Source organism: Rissa tridactyla, chromosome 7 (genome assembly GCF_028500815.1).
Source record: "Rissa tridactyla isolate bRisTri1 chromosome 7, bRisTri1.patW.cur.20221130, whole genome shotgun sequence".
Classification (NCBI taxonomy): domain Eukaryota; kingdom Metazoa; phylum Chordata; class Aves; order Charadriiformes; family Laridae; genus Rissa; species Rissa tridactyla.
Genome location: NC_071472.1, coordinates 167,601 through 192,498, shown reverse-complemented (window position 1 = coordinate 192,498; position 24,898 = coordinate 167,601). Strand labels below are relative to the sequence as shown.

The window sequence follows — 24,898 nt, the reverse complement described above, 5'->3', positions numbered from 1 at the left end:
CTATGGATGATACAGGCCAGGATCCTGTTGGCCACCTGGGCACACTGCCGGCTCATATTCAGCCAGCTGTTGACCAACACCCCCAGGTCCTTTTCCACCAGGCAGCCTTCTAGCCACTCTGCCCCAGCCTGGAGCGTCCATGGGGTTGTTTTGACCCAAATGCAGGACCCGGCACTTGGCCTTGGTGAACCTCAGACCATTGCCTCAGACCATTAATCCAGCCTATCCACATCCCTCTGTAGAGCCTTCCTACCCTCCAGGAAATCAGGTAACCTTGTCAGAGATCAGGTTTGTCAAACAGGACCTGCCTTTCATAAATCCATGCTGACTGGGCCTGATCATCCGGTTGCCCTGTACATGCCATGTGTTGGCACTCAACGTGATTTGCTCCATAATCTTCCTCAGGCCTGTAGTTCCCTGGATCCTCCTTCTGGCCCCTTTTCTAGACGGGTGACACATTTGCTAACCTCCAGTGAACTGGGACCTCCCCAGTTAGCCAGTACTGCTGATGAATGACAGAAAGTGGCTTGGTGAGCACACCTGCATCACAGTACCCTTGGGTGGATCCCATCTGGCCCCAGAGACTTGCGTGTGTCTAAGTGGCATGGCAGTTCACTAACCATTTCTCCCTCGATTACGGGGCCTTCATCTTGTTCTTTGTCTCCCAGCACAAGGGACTGGGAACTCAGGGAACAACTGGTCTTACTGCGAGTGGAGAATGGATTGAGAGCAGCCCTGAGAAGGACTTGAGGGTGTTGGCAGATAAGAAGCTCAGTGTGAGCTGGCAATGTGTGCTGGCAGCCCAGAAAGCTCCCCACACCCTGGGCTGCATCCACAGCAGCGTGGGCAGCAAGGTGAGGGGGTGCGATTCTGCCCCTCTGCTCCACTCTGGGGAGACCCCCTATGCAGTGCTGCCTCCAGCTCTGGGGCCACCAACATGGAGCTGTTAGAGCAGGGACAGAGGAAGACACAAAGATGCTCTGAGGTCTGGAGCCCCTCTACTGTGAGGACAGGCTGAGAGAGCTGGGGATGTTCAGCGTGGAGAAAAGAAGGCTCCAGGGAGACCTTCGAGCCTCTTCCAGGCCCTCAAGGGGCTCCCGGAAGGCTGGGGAGGGATTCTTGATCAGCCAAGGGAGCAACAGGATGAGGAGTAATGGTTTTAAACTGGAAGAGGGGAGATGTAGATTAGATATCAGGAAGAAATTCTTTACTCTGAGGCTGGTCAGACACTGTCCCAGGTTGGCTAGAGAAGCTGTGGTTGCCCCATCCCTGGAGATGTTCAAGGCCAGTTTGGATGGAGCTTTGAAGCAACCTGGTCTAGTGGGAGGTGTCCCTGCCCAGAGCAGGGCGGTGGGACTGAATGATCTTTAAGGTCTCTTCCAAGTCTAATCATTCTATGATTTTATGATTAAGTACCACAGTCTTTTCCTAATCCTTTGTCACTATGTTTCCCCCTGCATCCAATAGAGGATAGAGAGTTCCTTTAGCCCTCCTTTTGTTGCTCCTTTTGTATTTAGAGAAACATTTTTAATTGTCTTTTACAGCAGTAGCCCAACTAAGTTCTAGTTGGGCTTTGGCCCTTCTGATTTTCTCCCGGCATAACCTCACAACATCCTTGTCCTCCTGAGTTGCCTGCCCCTTCTTCCAAAGGCCATAAACTCTCTTGCCCCTCACACCCCCGAGCTTCAACCAAAGCCCTCTGTGTTCAGCCCAGCCGGTCTTCCCCGCCGGCTCGTCTTTGAGCACAGAAGGACAGCCTGCTCCTAAGCCTTGAAGGTTTCCTTCTTGAAGAATGCCCAGCCTTCCTGGACTCCCTTACCCTTCAGGACTGCCTCCCAAGGGGCTCTTGTCAACCAGGCTCCCGAACAGGCCAAAGTCTGCCCTCCAGAAGTCCAAGGCAGCAGTTCTGCTGTCCCCGCTTCTCACTTCTCTGAGAATTGAAAACCATCATTGCACGATCGCTGTGCCCAAGACAGCCTCCAACATCACATCACCCACAAGTCCTTCTCTGTTTGCAAACAACAGGTCCAGCGGTGCACCTTCCCTAGTTTATCTCCTTTACTGAAACACAATTTGGGAATAAATGCATATCTTCTTGTTGAATCAAGGTTTATAATCGATTTTAACCCAGTACATTAGTCTTAATAAGCACACTGAATCAGGTCACTTTAACTTAACAGTTCTCTGCATTAGGTCAGTTTTACTTCAATCGTATACATTCCATTCAGAAAATAAGCATATCTGACAAACAGGAGGCCTTAATTTTTACAATATATATGAAGTAGAGACAAACTTAAGCTCATGAGCAGACTTAAGTTGTTTAATTTAGCCTAACAAAAATAAGACACTTACTTTTTAAGTAACTTAAGATCCAAAAGGTTCCTTTAAAAATCTCTTGTGATATTGAAGCCACAAACCTCACTTAAGAAAGCATTAAAAAAACCCAACCAAACCAAAAGCTGTGTTGCACTAGAGCAAAATGTATTTCAACACTTCAGAACTAATCTATCACATACAATCTTTCAAACTCCTAGTACTGCTATTTCTTTAATTCTGGTAATGAAAGTTAAACGCAGTACACTCATGTACAGAACGGCCAACCTAATAGTTAAGCCTGTCTGTGACAATTAATACACTCAGGCTTCTGTGTTTAAAAACAATGTTGTTTGCTATTAGGAGCAATGCCATAGCAAGTATAATTCTGAGATATTCCAATTTTAAAAGCTTCATTTCAGAGAGCAATTACCCCCAAAAATGCCCTGTTTATTACTACTATGTTGTTCACACTGACAGCATTGATAGGTTACCTGCTGCACTCAAAAAAAGACAAAACAAACAAAGTAACATGTTTACGCTAGTTTCTGATGTGGTTTTAATCTTATCCTTTCACTGGTGATCCACAAGGAAAAGAGGCTGAAAACTGTATGTAGCAGGTGGCCTCTTTTAGCCTTTTTTTTTTGATGTACAAGTTACAACAAGCCTTCTTTAAGCCAGATGCAAACTCTATGCCTCAGTTACTGTACACCCCACAGGAGATGAGTAGTTTCAACATTTTTATTTATTACTCCAGCCAAACACATTAGCTCCAACTTAACTGTAACTTACTTGCAATGTTGTGTGAAGTCTTTAGGATAGGACATTTTCCATTTTCATTTCATACAATGCCAACAACATACTCTTTGAGTTGACACCTACCGTGGTTTGTCTTTTGGGGTTTTTTACATCATAATTCACAAGAAATTGGTACTTTTCATCTAACGGTTTTGTTGTTTACTACGCTGCTACCACAGTGTTTTACCAATTAGAAGGAAGAACTTATACTGGCCAAGTTTATGCACCTTACGTGTTTTTACTAGCAGTTTCACATTACTGCCATTCCTAAAATTCTGTTCAACATTGAAGAGCTTTTCAAAAAGTTCATAAAAACATATTTAAAATACATCCAATACACAAAGCTTTAAGTAAAAAAACCTTACTGGACCTAAAAAAAAAAAATAAAAACTCCTATTTTAAACAAAATTCTAACAACATGCTGCGAAGTCTTGCTCAAAATTCTCTTCCGTGTAAAAATTTCATGCCAGCACCTCTGACATTGTTTCAGATGGCTTAGAACTTTAACACTTGTAAGGCAAATCCAGAATTCCAAATTTACAGAAAAACTGCATTTTCTCATTATCTTTCTAGTACATGCTTTAATTTCTACCTCTAAAATGTAAATTATTACATCTTAGCTATAACATGCATTATGCACAGAAAATGCTGTATTTTGTAATTCTGTGGTCCAAATATTTACATGTTTATATATGCTAACACACAAACACCTACACATTATCGAAAGCTTAAATAAATTTTCTAAAATCAAAGGATCAGTTCCAGTCCTCAAAGAGAAATATTCAAATATAATTATTCAAATGCAAAGCAAACGTCTATAGTTTCAGAAGTTCTACGAAGCCAAAAAATAATAAAAAAATCACAATAGAACAATTTAGTCAGTGCTCTAGGAATTAGTAAAACTAGCCTAGGATTAACAGTTGAGGCCTGTAAGAATCCCGTCCATGGCCTAAACATTTGTTAAATTTTTAAAAACAAATGAATTGTGTTAGTGGCATGCCACTGGTTTTTAGAATGCTTTATTTGGCTAAAATACATGTTACTTTGCTTGTAAGACAGCCGTGCAGTTTGGTCTGAATGGAATTTTACTTGCACCACCAAACTTTTACTAAATCAGTGACTGAAAGACATTTATGGAGACATGCACTACAGTACAAATTGTTCATTTTTAGGATTTAATGGAAACACAGACAATTTAAGACCCAATATATTTATGTATCAAATCCTGAAATCGCTTGCCAAATCAAGAAATGAAGCAGTTCTTTAACTCTTCTACTAACATATTAATCTGACTGCTCACGGCCTGTTCCTCAAATTCATAACAAAACCCCATTCTCAAGTGCTTTTTTCCCCCAAGTCAGATGAGTCACAAAAAGGTAAAGTGAAAGTTGCCAGAGAAATTTAAGTATTTGCTTTATCCTCCCCTCTAAAACATCTGTTCCCATGAAAAGAAGGAGAAACTAAGTCAGACAGTTCAGTTGCTGGCTGCTGGTTCTCCAGTTCTACTTTTGTTCCCATGGCAACTGATGCGGCATCAGGAAAAACAAATAAAATCAAAAGGATAAACAACAGCTGAGGGTAGAAGTGCTATTTCACAAAAAAACCCACAAACCTCTGTACTCCATAATGCTAATAAACATAAATTACAACATTAGAGGCCCTGTGCTAGAAGTCAAAAACCAGTCTGTGAAAATAACCACGGAAGTATTATCTGAAGAATCAAACTCTTCATTTACAAAAGAATCTCCATAGCATGAAAACTCTTCGTCATCCAGCAAAATCCTTCTTCCTTCTTCCCCCTTCCTATATAAGAACACACATATATAATGCCATACACATAGTTATCATTTATTTGCTCATGCATATCTGGCACCATAATAAATGGGCTTGACCCAGCCTTATTTCAGAACAGAAATAGCTGTTTTTTTGGTTTTGTTTTTTTTTCTTTCTGGGGAGCTCAGCCCTGAACTGACACAAGCACCAGAGATTAAATCCAAAGTATTCTCAGTAAGTACCACCCAGTCATAGTTAGAATTGGCCGCTGCCTCAAGAGAAAACAGAATGCATCTGCTGACTGGACAAAACTTGAATTGTACCCCTGAGAGTAAAATATCGCAAAACGTAAGAGATTCCTTTGGTCTATGCACTGCCCTTCAACTCCGCCATTTCCTGGGCAGTTTTTCCTTTTGAATGTTTTTCTCCTTTGATCCTGAAACTTGTTTTGTTTCTCACTCTGCTGAAACCAACAATAGGTTACAGCCTACAGCTTACAAGGATCTTATTTTTTCATCCACATTTCCAGCTAGCTTGAGAGACGATTACATACACCAATATACACACTTAATATAAACGACACTGCAACGCGCAGTCAGTTCAAGGCTGCTGCTTACACATGAAAAATATACAGATTAGGGCTAAGCACTAGGTATGGGATATGCTATCTTCAATCCTCCCCTTCCAATTTTGACAATATTTGAGATCCAGACTATTTTAGAAACGTATGATGCCCATCTTATCAGCTATGGTATTAGAAGAATTTATTCAAGAAGCAGAACAAAAATATCCTCTTCCTCAGAATTAATTTCCTAGAGCTGGAGATAAGGTAAAGAAATACTTAAATGTCAGGGGTGGGGAAAAGACTGAGTTTACAAATATCACAGGTGATACACCTGAAGACTAAATATACACACACAGGACTGGGAAGAAAAGGGACATGGGAAAATCTGTAAGGCTTTAGTTGCAGTACATAAAATTATTCTCTATTACATTACGTTAATGGCAGAATGCACATTAACAATGCAAAGAGAGCGCAGTAAGGAACCAAGAATGAAGGACAGGATAATCAGTGATGACTGAAAAAAATTGTCGTGAGCAATCAAAAACCAAAGATCATTACCTTTCAATCCCTCACATAAAATCATTAGGAAACCTCAATATTCATTTAAATCTTAGAAGAATTTTCATATTTTGGGCTTCCTTATTATTCCATCTACGCAAATTATCAAAGACAAAACATCAAATATTAACAAAAAAATTAACAGTAACTAACTCAGAATAAAGCTCCATTTACACAAGTAATAAACATTTTGAGGAAGAATTTCCCTCAGAAATCAGAAGTACAAAGATTTAACAAATTAACTGCATTTCAATCACCACACTCAGCGACCACTGATAAACACCTCTTCCATTAATATATTTAATCATTCTAAGTGCATCGTAATTTTGCTCTCTGCAGCACCCAAGGAAGATTCCACATTTAACCCAGCACCAAGTAAAAAGCACGACTTCTTGTTTTATATTAACAGACTACTGGGTTTTGTTTCACTGGGTTATTTTAGTTCCAATATGATATTTCAGTCATTTCTGGAATGACAAAAAATTGTTTATTCTATTTACTCTTCTATTCCAAGTATGACTTTATAGCACTTGGTCATGGCCCAAGCTAAAGACTTCTATATACTCTCATCTCATATGGAAAGTGTTCCAAAACTGATGATTCCTTTCAGTTTTATTTGCTTTTTATTCTACTTGACAGGGTGACCTGAATTAATATAGTACCCTAAATGTTTTCAGTTTTGTCCTTTTTTTTTTTTTCACCCAGAAATGTGTCAAACTTGCATTGCGACTGCTGCTGAACTGATGTTTTTAGCAGAACTATGCATTATGACTGCACAGGTTTTGGCTGGGGTAGAGTTAATTTTCTTCACAGTAGCTGCTATGGAGCTATGTTTTGGATTTGTGCTGAAAACAGTGTTGATAACACAGAGATGTTTTCATTATTGATGAGCAGCGCTTGCACAGAGTCACAGCCTTTCCTGCTCCTCATCCCTCTCCGGCAACAGGCTGGGGGGCACAGGGAACTGTGTGGGGACACGGCCGGCACAGCCAACCCCAACTGACCAAGGAATGTCCCAGACGACGCAGCATTGTGGGGGAAGGGACATTCGGAAGGAAGGGGGGACATTCGGAGTGATGGTATTTGTCTTCCCAAGTCACCTTTAGGCGTGATGGAGCCCAGCTTCCCTGCGGATGGCTGAACACCCACCTGTGATGGAGAGCAGTGAGTGAATTCCTGGTTTTGCTTTCCCTGTGCGTGCCTGGCTTTTGCTTCACCTCTTAAACTGTCTTTAGCTCAACGCGCAAGTTTTCTCACTTTTACTCTTCTGATTCCCTCCCCCATCCCACCGGCGGGCAGTGAGAGAGCAGGTGCATGCTGCTTAGTTGCCAGCTGGGGTTAAACCATGACAATGATTCCAATAGCTCTACCTGATAGCAGGTAATTAATTTAGAACCCATCACTGCGTATATTTAGTTCATGTTACTCTCCCTGCTTCCCTCTGTTCCATGTGCATTACTTCAAATCCATCAGTGAATAATTTCATGCAGCCACTTAGTTTCCCGAGACTCTTCCAGTTCAGTTTGATCTTTTCACAAGCACGGTGGGTTTTCACCATGGTAAAACTTTTTTCCGTTAATAGATAAACTCAGCCTGTACTCTGCAAGGTCTTTTCAAATCACATCCTATTAAAAAAAAAAAAATATCCTGCATTGCAACCAAGCCATCAAAAAATCTGACATCACTCATTGTAAGCCAAGCTACTCAGCAGCAGAAATTAATATGGGTCTCATGAAGCACGTTGTCGGTAAGCACTGTTTGAAAGGTCTTAACTAGCGTGAAGTCTTAACTTACTTTCAATCTGCATATGGATGCTGCTTTTTCAGAATAAAATTTAATAAATAAGATAATTTCAGTAAACCAAAAATCTATAAAGCATTTGGTGAATTCATGCTAAAAGTGAAATTTTCTTACAAAATTGGGTATATACATGAAGAAATCTGATGCCCCTTTGCCTATGTAATGCAACATTTTAGACTCAGTTTTGCATTTTTCTGTTCATAAACACAAATATGGATGTTCAATAAACAAGTAATATCCTAACTTTTATTATGATACTGCAATGGGATAGGTTACAGCCAGCGAGCTCAGGTCTAGACAGACCCAGCTGCAAAAGACAAACTGCAAAAGAAACAACTATCGTTTCAAGAAATTGAAGAGACACAAAACAAAAGGCCCACTATGCCCTCTTTTGAGGGGAACAGTTTAGGTTTGAATTGTTTTGACCTGAAAAATCTGCATTAACAGATTCTATGAATGTACTTCTATGGCTAGTAAGACAGGCAAACAACTCACAAGTACTAGTCATTTACTTGTCACGCTACTTTCTTCTTCAAGTAAACCACCGCAAACTTTAGAATTAAAAATTATGAATTAAAAAAACGTGACAATTAGGCATACCAGCAACTATCCCTTCTTACCAAGCCAGACAAACCTTTCAACACAGTACTAGATCACTGTACATCCAAAACCATATACAAATCTTCATTTCTTGACATTCTGAGATCATAAGTAACATTCCTAAGCAACACAGATAACATCTCTAAACTGTTCCTTTTTTTTTCCTGTTAGGCTACTAAGAACTATCTACCATTCTATCTAATGCTATATTTAAACAGGGAGCACAGTGCACCTCCAGGCTGACTAAATCCTAACATAATGAAATGCAACTTTTGCTTCTAAACATTAAATACTGTATACCTCAAAAGTCTTCTGAAACACCTCTGAAAGAAACTGTGTGTTAAAGTGTTTATCACTGTTTTCCACAATCAGCAGTTCTTGCTAAACAACATTACAAGTTGCAGTGCTATTTTCAGCCAAGAATACTGGTTTACTATTTCCGGATCACCTTCGCTGCCATGGGTCTCCCCCCGAAATTAGCATATGGGTTTTTCCTAAAAAATCTGAAGTGACCATTATAAAGAATCAGACTTGAAATTTGGCACTCAGATAGCTCTTTAAAATTTAAGCAAACTTTTACAGAAAAATACAAATTATTTATTGAGCTATGAATCGCCAAATCGTATATGGAAACAGACACTTATAAGGGGCTGCTATACTAAGGAATAAGATTCTGTGTATAAATAGAACATAATATAATTAACATGAAGATTTATACACATCACCTAACTATCGTAGCACTCCAGTTATCTGTATTACTGGCTTTGCCACTGGAAGCAACAGCAACAACAAACGCTGAATAATAAACCCTTCCCTCAGTCCAAGTTTTACGTTTTATAAAATTATTAATAGAATGCAGGCCAGTTCTGTTGAGGTCAATGTATGAAGAAAAAAAAAAAAAAGTAACTCAGCTTTACCAAGTGTGTTAGACGTCCCACCTACCTGCATTTCAATTTGCTCTTACAACATACAACACAGATCTCTCCGTAAGATGATTGCTTGTGTATTTATTTTAAGCCGTTTGCAAGATACCAAAACTCCAATAATTATATAAATTAAGAGGCAAATTTTTAAAAAGTGATTGTCCCACCTACATGTCTGTTTCATTATAAAGTCTTTACACTATTAACATCTCTCTCAAAATATATAATTCATTTCCATGACTGCAAAAAGACTGCAGGCTACATTTAAATGCTACTCTAAACCATTTATATCAACACGATAGACTTTGAAATATGCTGTATATCCATAACATCATAATTGTTAACACTGAAAACTTACTGGCATCTGCAAGAGTCAAAAGATCATAAATTTACCTCAATGATAATCAGAAACAGCTTGACGCATAGAAAACATCTCTTAAAAACAGGAAAGTATTCCAAGCTGCTCTGTAGCTTTACCACGTACAAATAAAAGGGAAATTACCTAAGCATCAACAGTTCCTTTTAGTTCCTAATGAGAAGAGAAAAAGTGCATTTTATAACTGATCGCACTTACTAGTGCACTTACCATTAGTTTCGTGTTAATAAGCAAGAGTGAGTTCCTCCTTTCCCTGCATGCCCTTTGACTACTTCTTTGCACGATAAACACGCTTTTTCACGCAGTCGTAAAAGACTACTTCCAAACTAACCCTCTGGACAAGCTCAACCATGGAATCAATACTTCCTACTCTTGTTCAAACTATGTTTGGTTCATTGAAGACAACTTGATATACGTTTAAGCCTTAAAGGGGGAAATAAAGCTTGAAAAGCACTTCTGGAAAAGAAAAAAAGATGACAACTGCAGAAAAATGTAGTGCTAATATCACAGTTAAATGCCAAACATTAAAGGACCTTCAATAACAGTTTCTTGTCATTACAGGAATATATTCTTCCCTTAAGCCTGTTTTTCTTTTCTAAAATTTACTTCTCCAAACACTCTTCCATGCACTAAGTAGCAAGTAAACTATACAAACCCTTTAATATTGTTTTTATTTTGTAGCTGTTGGCATGTCAAAAAAAACTAAACAAACAACAACAAACACAAAAACAAACCGCCTTGACAAATGGAAGGCCTCTAGTATGCTATACAAAGACTTGGCAGTTTGGGACATCCCTATTTTGTGTTCAAACATTCACCCACTTTGCTTAAACCCTATTCTCCAAAGCTTTCTGCGATACATCCAAGGTATGACTAAATCCGAGTGCTTTCTCTACTAAGTTGCCAGGAAGATAAAGAATTGCTGAAATGTATTATTGTGATTTTTTTTCAATAATCTATACCCTTTCATTTTCTTTTATCAAGACTTTGGATCTCAGCTGTCTTCCCATTTCTCAGACTTTCCTTGGGACAGTAGCTTTTTAACATGGTCTATATTGACAATATGATGAAAAAAATTTCGATCAATGCCTGCCCTTGTCCAATTGTCAATGTTTACTAAGTAGACTATTCCCAATCGCGGTGTGGGGTGAGAAAAGCATCTATTTACTTCTTTAGAGTCACATTTGAGGTAATTTCCCTGAAAGAGCCACAATGGAACTCTCTATTGTTTCTAACATTAGACTTGCCAAGTTAAAAAATAATAAAAAAAAAAACCAGAGGAATTCTCCTCGCTCTGAAAGCTCTTACAACTGTGCTATAAATAAATTGTTTCTGGCATTACAGCCGCTGTAGAGGTTAGGTCCCCAAATGATCTAAATATTGAGCGCTCCTCTCTTCTGTCTCACTCTTCTAAACCACACGGTTGTAGTTTCAACTATTATCTCTGATCTAGCTCTTTCATCAACATTGAAAAGAAGCAGTGAGGTGCTTAAGGGTAACTCCAAGTATGAAAAATGAGCAGAGCTGCAATGGAAAAATACTGGTTTGCATTTCTTATGGTTCGGCCTTTTTAAAATTGCTGTAACTACATAGAAAAGACAACAGCTGCAGGGAGCCATAATATCTTTTATTAAATCAACTGATACAGCTTGAAAAACTAGACCCTCTTTCAGGCGTGTATGCCTGATATTTTTATCTCACTGACTAACGAATGCAGTAAGGAACCTTCCTTAATGGCTTCCCATCTTCCTGGATCCATATATACAAAGTAAGAATTTATTCACATATTTCCTCAGGAATACTTTCTTATCTACATACCAGGTTATGAGGTAGTAACTTACAACATACTGGATCAAAAGATGTGTAGGAGTGGGCATTTTGGGCCCCCTTTTATTCCCAAAAGAACTAAGGATACTTGGAAAACTGAATTTTGTAGTCAAAAGTATAGTTCTCCTTTTAGAAGTTCCAGTCACAAGGCCAAGCAAGGATACAGCAAAGTTATCAAACTAAGTGTATAAACTAGTGGAAATGCTTCACTTTATTCCTAACCTGGAAAAGCAAAACTGAAGGAGGGTGTGGGGGGGAATCAACTAAATCAACTTTACTAACACAGCTTAGATATATATTACTAACCAATATGTCTAGGTACGTATTTTTCACATTATACCAACAGCTAAGCTTACCCATGTAAGAGTACAGTCTCATACATCCATTATTTTTTCCATGTGATACTCCACAAGACTGTGCTTACTACTATTTTACTACACCATCTTTTTGTGTAATATAATTGCACTTTATACTTCTGGACTTTCCTCCCAAAGCACTAGGCATACAATGCATGAAAAACACAAATTTCAGCAACTACAGTTTTAGCAAGGTAACCTTGGATAAATCTAACAAAGATTTCTTATTCATAACAACGAAAGCTACCAAAGGACTACAAAGGTTGGCTGACATTACAAAACCTTGTTACGTAAAGCAGCCTAAAAAAGTATTTAAGATGTATGTCACTGCTCATCCTTACACTTTGTTTCTTCGAAGTTCACAGTTTATCATTTTATTCAGCATTTAGTTAAAATGAAATATTTAATACTGAGGCTGTTCTATGATGCAAGCACAGCTAAAATGAAATGCCTCTGTGGCTGCAGTGACCAGATTTCAAATGCAGGTAGATCAATAAAAAAAAGCTCAAGCACAGCCTCCGTGTGTGAGTAGAATGGTTTATAATAGCTTCCAAATGACTATGTGCTTGCTGTAACCAGCTGTTCTTAAATTATGAATATGCAACCAATTCATGTTAAAGCCAAATCCCAGCACTATTTCTACAGGGAAATCCCAGTAGTTTTCGCTTGTTCTACATGTTAGTTCTGTTAAGGATACAAATAGCAGTAAGCCTCAGAACAAATAGGACCAAACTATTGGCAGTTCATGCGCTAAGTCCATTATCACAGCAGGGGTTGTCAATCTCTAGAACTTTCCTATAACAGCTCAGGCAATAGAACAATGATCCCCCAGCCAAAAGATAAAAAGAAAAAGAAAAAACACAAAACAAAACAAAAAAAAACCACCTCCCCATCACACCCAAAAGCCCCTCTGCCAAGCACAGGCTTTTCTGCTGCGGCCAATCAGACCATCAGCCCTGACCCGCTGGAAGGCTTGCATAGAGCTTCAAACACTTACAAACATCAATCATAAAAACAAAGACAGGACACCGAATTATACAGTATTAACCTCCAGGGTTTGCATACAAAGACTTAGATTTATTTATGTCCTAGCACGTTAAGAGCTTCAGTACACTGTTCTTTACACCAAACTGGCTGCCAATTTGATGAACCTCTCTGCCCTCAGCAGGAATACAGTGTCTTTGATTAATGAGTGCACGCTTGTGGAAAAGTGTAAGAACAGAAAATGGGGCAAAATCCCAACAATTATGTCCCTACGCATCTCGTGGACTGCTGCAACAATTTTTGTCAAACTGGTTTTCTTCTGCATAAGAACAGACTGACAGCTGAGAAAGGGGCTGTGGGGTTATTTTGCTGATTATATTTGGATACCACACCCCACTGTTTTAAAATAAGTATCTGATAAAATGCAATGCATTGTTTATTAAAGAATCTTTCAGCGTTAGAAAAAACATGAATTCATTAATACAAATCGATTAATAAATAGGGTCACAATCAAAAAAAGTTAGCTACGTACTCAAGTTAGCTACGTACTCAAGTTAGCTACGTACTCAAGTTAGCTACGTACTCAAGTTAGCTACGTATTCACAGTGAAGGAAAAAACACTCCCTAGAAGATTTCAAAGTTTTAGCTTCTCATCCAACAGTTTCACGACTGAGATTCAAGCTCAAAAACAGCTAGGCAGAGTATTTTGTGCCTTTAAATCACCGTACTCAATAACTATTCTAAAGAAAGTCTACCCTACACTTCCCATAATTTGCAAGAAAACACTGGTAGTGTTCTCCATTATTCAAAAATTAAAATTCTTCATTATCCCTTCCAGCAATTCCAGAGGAGAAGTTCTGTGTGAGCCTCCAAAAAGAAAACAACATTATCTGATGGTCACTGCATTACTTCTAAACCTACCTTTGTTTTTAAGATTTTATACTGCAAACAGTACCTGGGACAAGGTTTTTATACTCAGACGACTCAGGACTATTGCTGATGTAAACAGTCCATCAAGTAGACCAATTTTTCAGATGGTGTCTTTACATTTTTAGTAGTTTGAATTTTAAGGGTTTGTGTGATTCCTCCCTCAGGGGCTAGAAAAATCTCTGCAATCTCTTTTTGCAAACTACCAAGGCTTAACCCATTCAGCTCTTTACAATGCCTGACCTACATCAAGTGAAAAGAGAGCCTTATATCCTTTTACACACAGAAAACAAGACATTCAGGAGGCCCTGATGGGTGTGAGTAGGGAGGCAATGGGAGAGATTTCACGTTAATAGCAACAGGCATCATCCTTCTGAAAGAATGAAACGGTCACTGACAAGCCCAGCACATCTTTTTCTAAGTCCATACTTTCAGAGACTATGTCTGAGAGATCATCTGTCACTAGGTTAGGTTTAAAAATGTATATACTTTCTTAGATATTTGTCTTTTCCCCACCGATCTGAAAAACATTCACATAAAGAGAGAATAAACTGGTATTAGGAATCTTGTCAAATGCATAAATCAATTCTGTTAAACTAATCAGGGAAAAACCCTGTATGCCTTCCTTGTTGCTACATTAAAAAACTGAAAAACAAGCATAATACTTCCTCACTCTCTGAGGGTTTCTTTCACCCGGTGGTTTCATTAAATGCTAATACTGCAATAAAATCCCAATTTTTCCTCCCTCCCCCAAAAAAGAAAAAAAAAATCGAGATGACACTGTAAAATTAGTAAGTTTTTTACTAATTTTTTTACCATTTTACAAATTTTTCTACCATCAACTGTTTCTGATGTTGGTAAAAGACAAAATCCTTCTGTACATCAGAGTCCTTATCTGTGTAACAGTGAAATGAATACACCCTCACCTTCACAAAAGTACTAAGAAACACAAATGAAAAAATTAATGTGAACATACTATTTTCCTTATGTCAGTCTCCTGGTGACTCCTTGTTGATTTGTTTGTTGATTTTCTCCTTCCTTTTTTTTTTTTTTCTTCAAATAAGCAAGCAAAAACTGGGCAAGTGGGGTGGAGGAGGGTCTGTTTAATCTTATTAATATAGTATCCTTGTTTACGTTCCTCATCAGTGAAAAGCAAGCAGGGAAGAACTCCAAACTCCCAACCCCTATCACTCACTTGAAGATGCACTTTCATTCTGCCATTACACAGAAAGAATACAATAAAAATAGTTTTAAAGTAAGAATGTAGCACTACAAGAAAAATTTTTAAAAAGCCTAAATGTCAGTCAGAAAGAGGACCTTTCGATTTCCTCCTTTGATGCAGTGGGGAAGATGATCTGTACCTACATTTTGAATTCTGCATGTTATCTTCACCACGAACTTCCAATTCCTTTAAAATATGTTGACCAACACACACTTAGTACATTCTGTCAATGTTCATAATGTTGCAAACTATCCCAAAAAAAAAAAAAAAACCACAAAAAACACTGCTGTCCTTGACAACTGTGTCAGCATCTCTTCTGATGGCAATTTACGATCGCAAACTAGTTTATAATGTGGTATGACATAATTTTCTGAATGTACTGTAGTAAAAGAAAATTAACTCAAAAGCTGAACCACAATTTGGAGAAAACTGATGAACTTTGGGGATCTTCATCGGGCCAAATTATCTAAGTGACAAAAGCAAAGTACCACTCTTCTGTAATCTTCTATTAGAATAAAGTTGACAATAAAAAAAAACCACCCAAACAAAAAAAATCCAACCACCATCAAAACCCAGTATTTGGTTTTATTCAAAGATACCTGTACTAGAGACTGAGGGTGAGGAAGTCACAGTGAAGCAATCTGAACTGTGGGATGCCCTTACTCCTATGCGTCAGTGTGTGTAGCAAATTGCTTTTTTGGTTGTGCTAAATCTACCTCTCAACAGCTAAAAATCTCTTAATACCAAATATGACATTATAAGAAAATTACAAAACTAAAAGTAGTCAAGTACTAATGCCTCCTTTCCCTAAATCAGGGAGATGAGACAGAAAGCACAAACTTCCTTTTCTTTGCCACTGTGATGTTCCACATATTGTGTAGGAACAGAAAAGTAGCAACAAAGACATTAACAATTGCAGTTCAAGCTGGGAGTGACTGTTCTGTTTCAATTCAATGACACCACTAATGGCTTCTTAGCAGTTCCATGAAATCAACCAGCTGTCAAGTCGATGCATCAGAAGGAACAGTTATGCACTCCCATAAGAAAAAGCAACACATCAGGATGTTTTGCAAAACATCTGCTCCTTTACACTGCAGTCCTATATAATAAACATGCAAACAAAGAAAATGAGAAAAAGGGCAAAAGGACTAAAAAGAAAGACTTCCATTACTTTCTTTTCAATTTGCATTTGCAGCGTCTTCCAAAAAGACAACAAATTCAGTCTTCTAGCACTTTCTTCATATCATAGGTCAGTATTAAGATTAAACAAGTGTACTGCAGTGGTCAACCCATGCTTATTCCCTCCATAATATAAAAATGTTGCTAATTTATCTTTTGAAAATGCAAAGCACCTTATTACACGTTCATGAAAATCAATTATTTCTCACCAAAAGGTAAAGAGCATGTATTAAGTTATCTTTCCCCTAATGCTATTCAAATAATTTTACAACGTTATTGACAACCTACAATAATCTACAAAAACGGAACTTAAAAAACAATTACTTTTTGTGGGAACAGTGACTTCTAAGGAACACATCACTATGGTTTTTATAGGATGAGAAATACCAGTACCACAATTCTAGTTTATTTTCAATGTACATTAGTCACGAAACCTTATTTTGTGCCATTCAGAACAGACTTTGGGTCAATAATGAAAAGGGAACATTGCGCGATCCTCTGAAGAGGATTTCTTACTCGCCCAAGAGTTCCACTTATGAAGAACTTTACCACAACCTGATATTAACTCCATTGCTTGCAAAGAATTGGTACCATCTATGATTAAACAAATATCCCCTGCTTGAACTTTAAAGAGATCCTTTAACCACTCCTAATGCTTCCTCTATACACACTTTACAAGAATTACCTTGGCTACCATTTTCTTAATATTATGTAGTTTATTGATTTTGCAGTATTGTGACAAAAACGTGTACATAGTTTATTATAGTATTATGTCGTTTATTATAGCATACGTAGTTTATTATAGGTATGAGACATCAAACATACTATCATTTTCTGAAATTACTTATCCTGTTGCTCACCATTTATAATCTGTCAAATCTTCTAGACTTTTGTTGCATGTATAATTTAGAACCATCTGTTGTACATGCTTTCAACTATTTAAACATTTTCATCTACCTAATATTCACATAGCTGGCAAATACTCAATTCAACCACTTTATGATGCATTAAAACAAACAAACAAACTAACCAACCAACCCACTCACACCCCTTGAGGTGAGTAACTAAGTCTCTGACATTTGTTCTAACATCACCTTAAGGACACACTTCAGGTACATCATTCAATACTGACTTGGATAGAAGAAAAAAAAAAAAGTCTTGATATACTTACAGCTATTCCTATTTCTATATTAACTGTTGTCAATGTTTTTCCCAACCCCGAAGACAAAGAAAATGCAAATTAAATACAGGCAGTTTCATGTTCTCATTAGTGTCACTGTAAATATGCAGCAAGTAAGACGAGTATAGGAAAAAGAATGGAAAAACAGAACTTCACCTACAATAGTTATTCCTTATCAAATACCTTGTGTTTCACTAAGTCATATCATGTGACCAGAAAAACTTTCATAAGATTTAAAAAAAAAAAAAAAGTGCAACTGAGAAGTAAATTAACAGAACAGTACTTTTTATTGTTTCCCTTTTCACAACAGCTGACACAGAGCTTATAGCCAGAGGTAAAGAGATTTTATTTTTCTTTTAAATGAGCTTAGCATAGTAACTACATTTTGCCACCCGCATTATATAGTGTCTGGAACATAACCCAAACTACATGTAACATATATATATAGGTACTTCCAAGCAGAATCTTGTAACGATATAGCTTAATAATTTTATTGCTTCCAATTATGCCTCCCAAATTTATAATTTAACTGTGTATTTCTATGTTCCTCATCCCAAGTATAATTTGTTTATTCCTCAGGGAAGATTCTGTACCGAGTGTTTCATGTAAACCTCATGTCAGATTACTACTTTCTGTAAACAAAAATAATGCAAATCCCCAGATGATTCGTTATTTAACATAAGAACTTTGGAATGTTTTTTTTAGCAACCAAACAGTTTACCAAGCATTACGTATTAAATACTAAAGGCCAGGACAAAAAAAAAAAAAAAAGAGGGGGCGGGGGAGAAGAATAACCCAAAAGCACAATGATTTCTCTACCTGTTACAAAACCACACACCAGATAAAGCAGCATATTCCTAATGTTCCCTGAACGTGCAGTCTCGACTAGGAACCTTCCTCTCTAAAGTGCGGTTTACAACACGCTGTATCAGGAATTCCGGGGGAAAGCACACTCTCTTGGAAAAATTCCCCTTAAACTTTATATGACGTCACTGTCTGTCCCTGTAACATTTCCTAAACTTTGAGTCTTATCCAAAAGGACTTCAGGATTTCCACTCGTTCCCTCCTAACAGAGACGGGCAGACTTGGGAATAAAAATTTGCCCAAGATGGCGAAAGGCTCGTTGTTTAGAGGGCAGAAAAATGGAGGATATTGTAATATACACAAAGGGATAAATTTCAACAACTCGGCCCCGGGCCGCAGCTGCCCGTTTCTCTTTATAAGGAAGCGACGCGCACAAAAGATGAAGGCGGCGCGGCCCGCTGCGGGCCGCCTCCGCGGAACGGAGCAGAGCGGCCCCGCTCCCGGCCCGCCCCCCCCCCCCCCCACCGCCCCGCAGGCTCGGGCGCACCTACGCACCCGCGCAGAGGTACGCGGTGGCCCAGGGACGCCGGTGCAGAGGCAGAGCATGCTCCGGCCGCCCCCCCGTGCCCCCATCCCAGCGGCCGCTCCGCGCGGCCCCGCCGAACGCCTCACGCTGCTCCGCGCCCGCGCAGCGCCGGCCGACGCGGCGGGGCCGGCCTGACACCACAGCCGCGGGAGGCGACCGAGGCGACTCGGAGCGGAGCGCAGGGGAGCGGGCGGGCCGGCGCGGAGCAGAACGCACCGCGCCACACAAAAGAGCCGCCCGCCGGCCCAGAGGCTGCGGCGGCCGCCAGCACGGACGTGACCGGCGCCACCCGGCCGAAGGACGGCGCGCGGCCATGAGTAAAGTTTAAAACCGGTCGGGTTGCGGGCCGTCCCGCCCCGGGACGCCCAGCCCCTGCCGCTTCCCCGGGACTCGACACCCCCCCCCCGCCCCGCGGCCGCTCCGCAGCCCAGGCCGGGCCCCGCGGCGGGACCTGCACTGGCGGCGGGGACGCGGCCAGCCCAGCACAACAAAGAGGCGACGGGCACCGGCGGGGAGCGGCCAGCGAGGTGGGTGCAGCCTCAACCGGAGAGCCCCGGCACAGGCTCAGCGCAGCAAAGCGCCGTCACGTTCCAGGCGTTCGTCTGGAAGAAAAACTCTCCCTGCACCGTACGCGGAGCCGGGGAGCGGCCGAACTCACCTCCGCGGTCCGGCGGCGCGCTACCGGTGGCGGGGCCGGGCTATGGGGCGCTCCGGGGGGAGCGCTGCCCGCCTGCCGGTGGCGGGGCCGGGCTGTGGGGCGTTCGGGCGGCGAGGACGGGCTGTGGGGCGGTCCAGGGGCGCGCTACCCGCCTGCCGGTGGCTGAGGGGCGGCCAGCCCTGCCCGGCGCTCTCTAGAGTCTCGCGCAGGCGGGGGGCGGGGCGGGAGCGCGCGGGCGGCTGTGCGCGCGCGCGGCGGTGGGAGACTCGCGCCAGGCCGGGGCCGCCCGGGGGGGGAATTCGGCCGTACCGGCCGCCAGTGACGTCAGGTGGCACCGCGCCCGTCCCCACAAAGGGTGGCTGGTCCCAGGAGGGGGGGGGGAAGGGGAAGGTGTCCCCCTCCAGCCCAGTCAGTAACGACCCCCCGCACCCTCATCTCTGTCCCCAAAAAGTTACGGACGGTGCGCGTGTCTCAAACGGCGACAAAAGGGCGCAACCCGCGTTCGGTCATTTTTTAACGATGACTTTGTCGGTCGGGGAGATGCACGGCTGCTCACCTCCAGCACCTCAATTAACTCTTACACTGCAGATCAAGTTCAGGTAAAAAAAAAAGAAATTTTGATATAGCAACAAGGAATCTGTTCTAGCCATCTACTAAAAAAAAAAAAAAAGGCGACGCATTTCGAAAGAGAAGACATTTTAAAGAAGCCTCGCAAGTCAGAAATTCACAAAGAAGCAACATAAACTTTTATGCTCTAGAAGAACTAGATAAATTAAATTCAAGTAAAACAGGCGACAAGGGTGAGGGAATTGCGTTAAAGTTACGGGGAAGCATTAAAATCATTAAAATCCACCAGCTATTGACACACGAATTTTTTAAAAAAATACAGCACATCTTTTAAAACACCGGTGTTCTCGCCCTGCCTGACACAACCAGTACGCGTTATGTGTACAACAGCGAAATCCGCGCTGCCCGGCCGCCGTCCCGGTCGCCTCCGCCGCCGCCCGCGCGGGTCACAGCGCCCCGGCCCCGCTCCCCGCAGCCCCCAACGCCGCCGCGACACCGCGCTCAGGCAGCAAAATCCAAGAGACTCCAGTATGAGCCACTGAAAATCATACGTGCGGAATTCAAGAACACGTACAGCCTGTTAACCTTGCTAAATACTACACACAAGCATTTTAAAAATCAACATTATTGCTAAATAAAGCTGATCTCAGCATAAAGAAATATGCATATGTAGAAAGATGTCATTGTTTTCTGCTTCCTCTCCAGCCACTGGCTGTGATTTTAATTGTGCTGGAGGATCTTCATTAGTAGTAACACATGGGGAGATTTCACAAAGCTGCTTCATTAGGGGGGGAAAAAAAAAAAAAAAGCTTGGCAGAGTAGCTCTTTTTGCATGCAATGAGAATGTCAGCCTTACCTCGGTCATTTGTAACATAATAAGTGCAAGCACAATGATTGCGATGCAGGAACACTGGGGGAAGGGCAAAAATGCTGCCTAATACGGATATGAGAAAAGAAAGCTTCTCATTACACAGTAAAATGTATGCTAAAAATTAGTGAAGATGATGTCTCATGAGACTCATGCTAAATACATTAATGTGCTGATATGTTTTTAATTATTATTTTTGTACTAGTTTATTTCATTCCCAGGATTCACATCCAGCAGCAACGGTTTGCTCGCATTTATTGATTTTTTTTGTCCGCCACATTCCCGGAATACAGATTTTAATCATTTCACTACACCACACTCGGTAATTTCATTAAAAACTGGAACCTTCCATCCCCAGAAAGGCATTTAATTTCAATGACACACAATTTCTTTTAGCAGCAAACTGTCTCAACAGTAAAAGCTGGCCTAAGGTTCAAATGCATAATTTAGTCCTGAGTTCTCCATGCTCTGCATTCCTTTGAAGCTATAATTTGACTAACTACCTAATAACTGTAATAAGGACAATGATTTCCTTATAATATGTTATTAACCCATATTTAATTAACTCGGAGGCCAAGCTCTGTACATGTTTGATTGGGTCAGTACCTCTCTAACCTCAAAATTTACTAATAATGGTCCTGAAAAAAAGAGTGTGGGATAAGAATGAGTACGGGTACAATAAATAGCTGGTTTTGATCAGAATGTTATGCATCAAAAACTCATGCATTTTCCAAGACAACAATATTGTCACTCAGGAGATAAGAGGATTTTTTAAGGGGAAACAAACAATGGATTTAGATAATTCACTATCAAATTTACTGGCTGTTACGTACATATTTAGTATCTCTGCTTGTAACATTTAAAATAAATTCTAGTACCTGTTATTATGATTACCCTAAATAATCATTCTAAATATTTTTTTTGCCATTAATAAGCCAAACCCTAGTATCTTGTGAAAAATAAAGACGTGTATGTTTGGACAACGTTACGTAATTTTTGTTTTCCGTAATGTTCAGCAGGACAGAATTTATCCACTTGAGTACAGAACAGGCCCTAACACATACTTCTCTTCACAGTCAACTGTCCAAAATCAAAGCACTATGATATATTTCGCATCAAAATACGAACAATATCTTTCTCATTACACTGAATATTAATTTGGCCTTCAGTCCATAATTTTAGGTAACTAAATAGTATTTTATAGTCTACAACAAAATACGTTTTAAAAGTTACTGGTTTTCCATTGGTCACAAACAAATCAGTTTTACTACTGCAAAACTTACTAAGGTTTTAGAAATGTATTAGCAATTCCTTTGTTTCAATATGCTTATCTAACAGAAGCTGTTGTTAGTGGATGCTACTGATGCATTTAAAACGATTAACTTATTACATCAGAAGGGTTCCTAGCTTTCAAATTTGGCTGTTCTCCCCCAGGCAATATTAAAGCTGTAATTTTCAAATTTTAAAAATGCAAATTCAAACTGCAGCATGTATACTACAAAATCAGGATTCTTGTTTTACTTTCTTTGTATGATGAAATAATTACAAATATAGTTAGCTTTTGCATTATTTTCAGGCTTCCAGTGTAAGTGCCATAAAAAAAAAAAATATATATATACACCATGTCAGAGTATTGTTTGTAGTTCTTCTGTTTTTTCTGCTATGCTTATTGATCCTATCATTAATATTTCTTTAACTAGTTGCACCCACCTATGCATTCATAAACTTAATTTCTGAATTGGGAGAAAACAGAAATAAAATCAAATAAGCTCCATATTTACAGACGTGTAACCTCACACATTTGAATAATTATGCTGATGTCACTAGGATAATTTACGTACCATACATAAGCGTCTGGATGGTCAAGCCCAGAATTCCTCTGGGGCTGTGTAGGTGGAGTTCACGGTAACGATCTCCCCAAAGGCGAAGCCAGTTTAAGAGGTTCCCCTCTTCCCCACCCCTGTTCACAGGTTAACAGCGTGGGTTACAACCCTTCATCTGTACAATTCAGCTGTTTGTGGGGCAACACTCTAAGGTCTGTGAGTAAAGTTAAAACCCACACAAACATTTCCAGAGACTGATCTTGTAACGTGGTCTATTCTAGGCAGACCTTCTTATCCACCTGAAGAAACAAAAAGTCTTTGAAAGCGTTTATAAAAGTCTATGCAGTATTTACTAGAGGCTCAAAACCATACTATATACTTCTGTTAACAGATGTCCTGGAGTAGTGTTTGCAAATCACGTATTTTATTATTATAAAATACATTAAGATGTATTTGACACACAGTAAGAACCAGCAGGAAGTTACCATCAAAGAAAAAAGAGAGTTTTTGCAAGGTCAGTAGGACTAGTCATTCCTCCGATGAAGGGCTGAAATAGTTAGCATTTAATGCATGCTATTAACAAGGAAATATAAAGGTCGATTTTAATAAAAAACCGAATGTATTGTTCAATGTTGATATGCAATCTATGTCTTAAAACATTACATTCGAAACAAATAACAGAGTAAACCAGTTAAAAGCATACCCTTTTTGCTGAATTTACTCTGTGTTTAGGAGGTTTATTCTCATCACAGATACTTGTTGGCATCACAGAGGTTATGCTACCCCTCTCTGACAGCTGCTTATACAAGTTAACATGTCTAAACACTCCTGGCTTTACGCTCTTACACGCCTGGTTTTATTACATCACCCTAGAGTGGTCAAATGAGGATCTGCTGCTCCTCACTGTAATGAAAGAGGTTAGAAGTACAAAAGGCCAAGGAATCTTTAAAAGCACAAATACGTTTATATACAATATCAAACAAATGTAACAGCTTTGCAACTGGATTGATGTGTTCACCACTAAGTTGCTTCCAGTAAGAAATGCTGGTTACTTGCTGAAAATAAGTAGGTAACTTTTCTTCTAAAGCTTTGCAAAGGTGCTGAGGCAAATGAATCCCCAGAAGAACAGCTGTAACTGTTTGCAGAAAATACATATTGGAAGTCAGATGATCTGAACGAGGGCCAAAGTAAGAACTTCCACAGGATGGGAAAGAATTTAGACTGCAACTTCACACATACTGTCAAAGCCTAAAGATCTTCCCTGAGGAGCTTCTGCATCAGCCTATGTTACAGACAACAAATACGCTTACTAGAAAGTGCACTCCTCTCATCACAAATTGCACTGTGAAAGTGACAAAGTTAGCTATGAGTTATTTCATTTCCCTTCAGTCCTCAACTGTTAAAGGGTACTTCTACTCTTCTTAAAATATAGATAAATCTATGATTTACTCTGCCAACCCCATTTTAGCAGACTCATACTCCAACCTCGCCTTCTGTAGCTCCTCCACCATCTCTTTCACATCTTCTCCTGTCTGAAAGCCCAGTGTGAACAAAAATAATATTTTTATTAACCTTTTTAATCACAAAACATGGGAAATGTCAGCTAATTCTAAACAATTAAATTATTAACCCTGTAAAAGTAGATAGACAAAATAATATTCTTCACTATGTCCCCTCTATACCGGTATTCTCATTCCATTTTACAGTTAAAATATATGGCTCTGTCTTGTACTCAGAACCAATGTTTGATTCTAAGTACTAGATTGTTTTCAGCTGCAAGTTGTTTGGAGCAGATATCCAGGATGTAATTTTGACCCTTGGAATGAATGAAAAATAAGCTAATTTTAAATTTTTCAGTCGGGTAATAAAATACTTCTACATTAGAAAAGACTTAGGTTACTTTTTTTCTGTTTGACTGGAAAAACACCAGCCTCACCAATAGTAATGTTAGCAACTAAGGTAGTGAACATCTTTTATCACCACAAGAACTCACATTGTTCTATCAAAATCTTTGTAAAATAAAGTGACCAAAAGAGATACATAAAACCAAAAAATCCAGGGGAGTTGTGGCTTTTTTTTCCCCCTAAGTCTTTTATAAGAAGCAAGACAGGGAAATACAAACTTGCAAATCCAGTTTGTTTTTATCTTCCAAAAAATCAGATGCTTTTTGCTATTTAGGTATATTTGGCATTTCCCCTTCCCTGTATAACT

At 39.8% G+C, this 24,898-nt stretch overlaps 1 protein-coding gene across 17 annotated transcripts in view; it reads right to left on the bottom strand.

The window, feature by feature from the left end:
- Positions 1–19,634, bottom strand: part of BAZ2B (bromodomain adjacent to zinc finger domain 2B) — a 152,906-nt gene extending 133,272 nt beyond the window's left edge. For all 17 annotated transcript variants that reach the window (XR_008467564.1, XM_054207654.1, XM_054207650.1 and 14 more), the window contains exon 1: positions 19,430–19,634. The gene's annotated coding sequence lies outside the window, so the exon portion shown is untranslated. The remainder of the gene's footprint in view (positions 1–19,429) is intronic.
- Between the last annotated feature and the right edge of the window lie 5,264 nt (positions 19,635–24,898).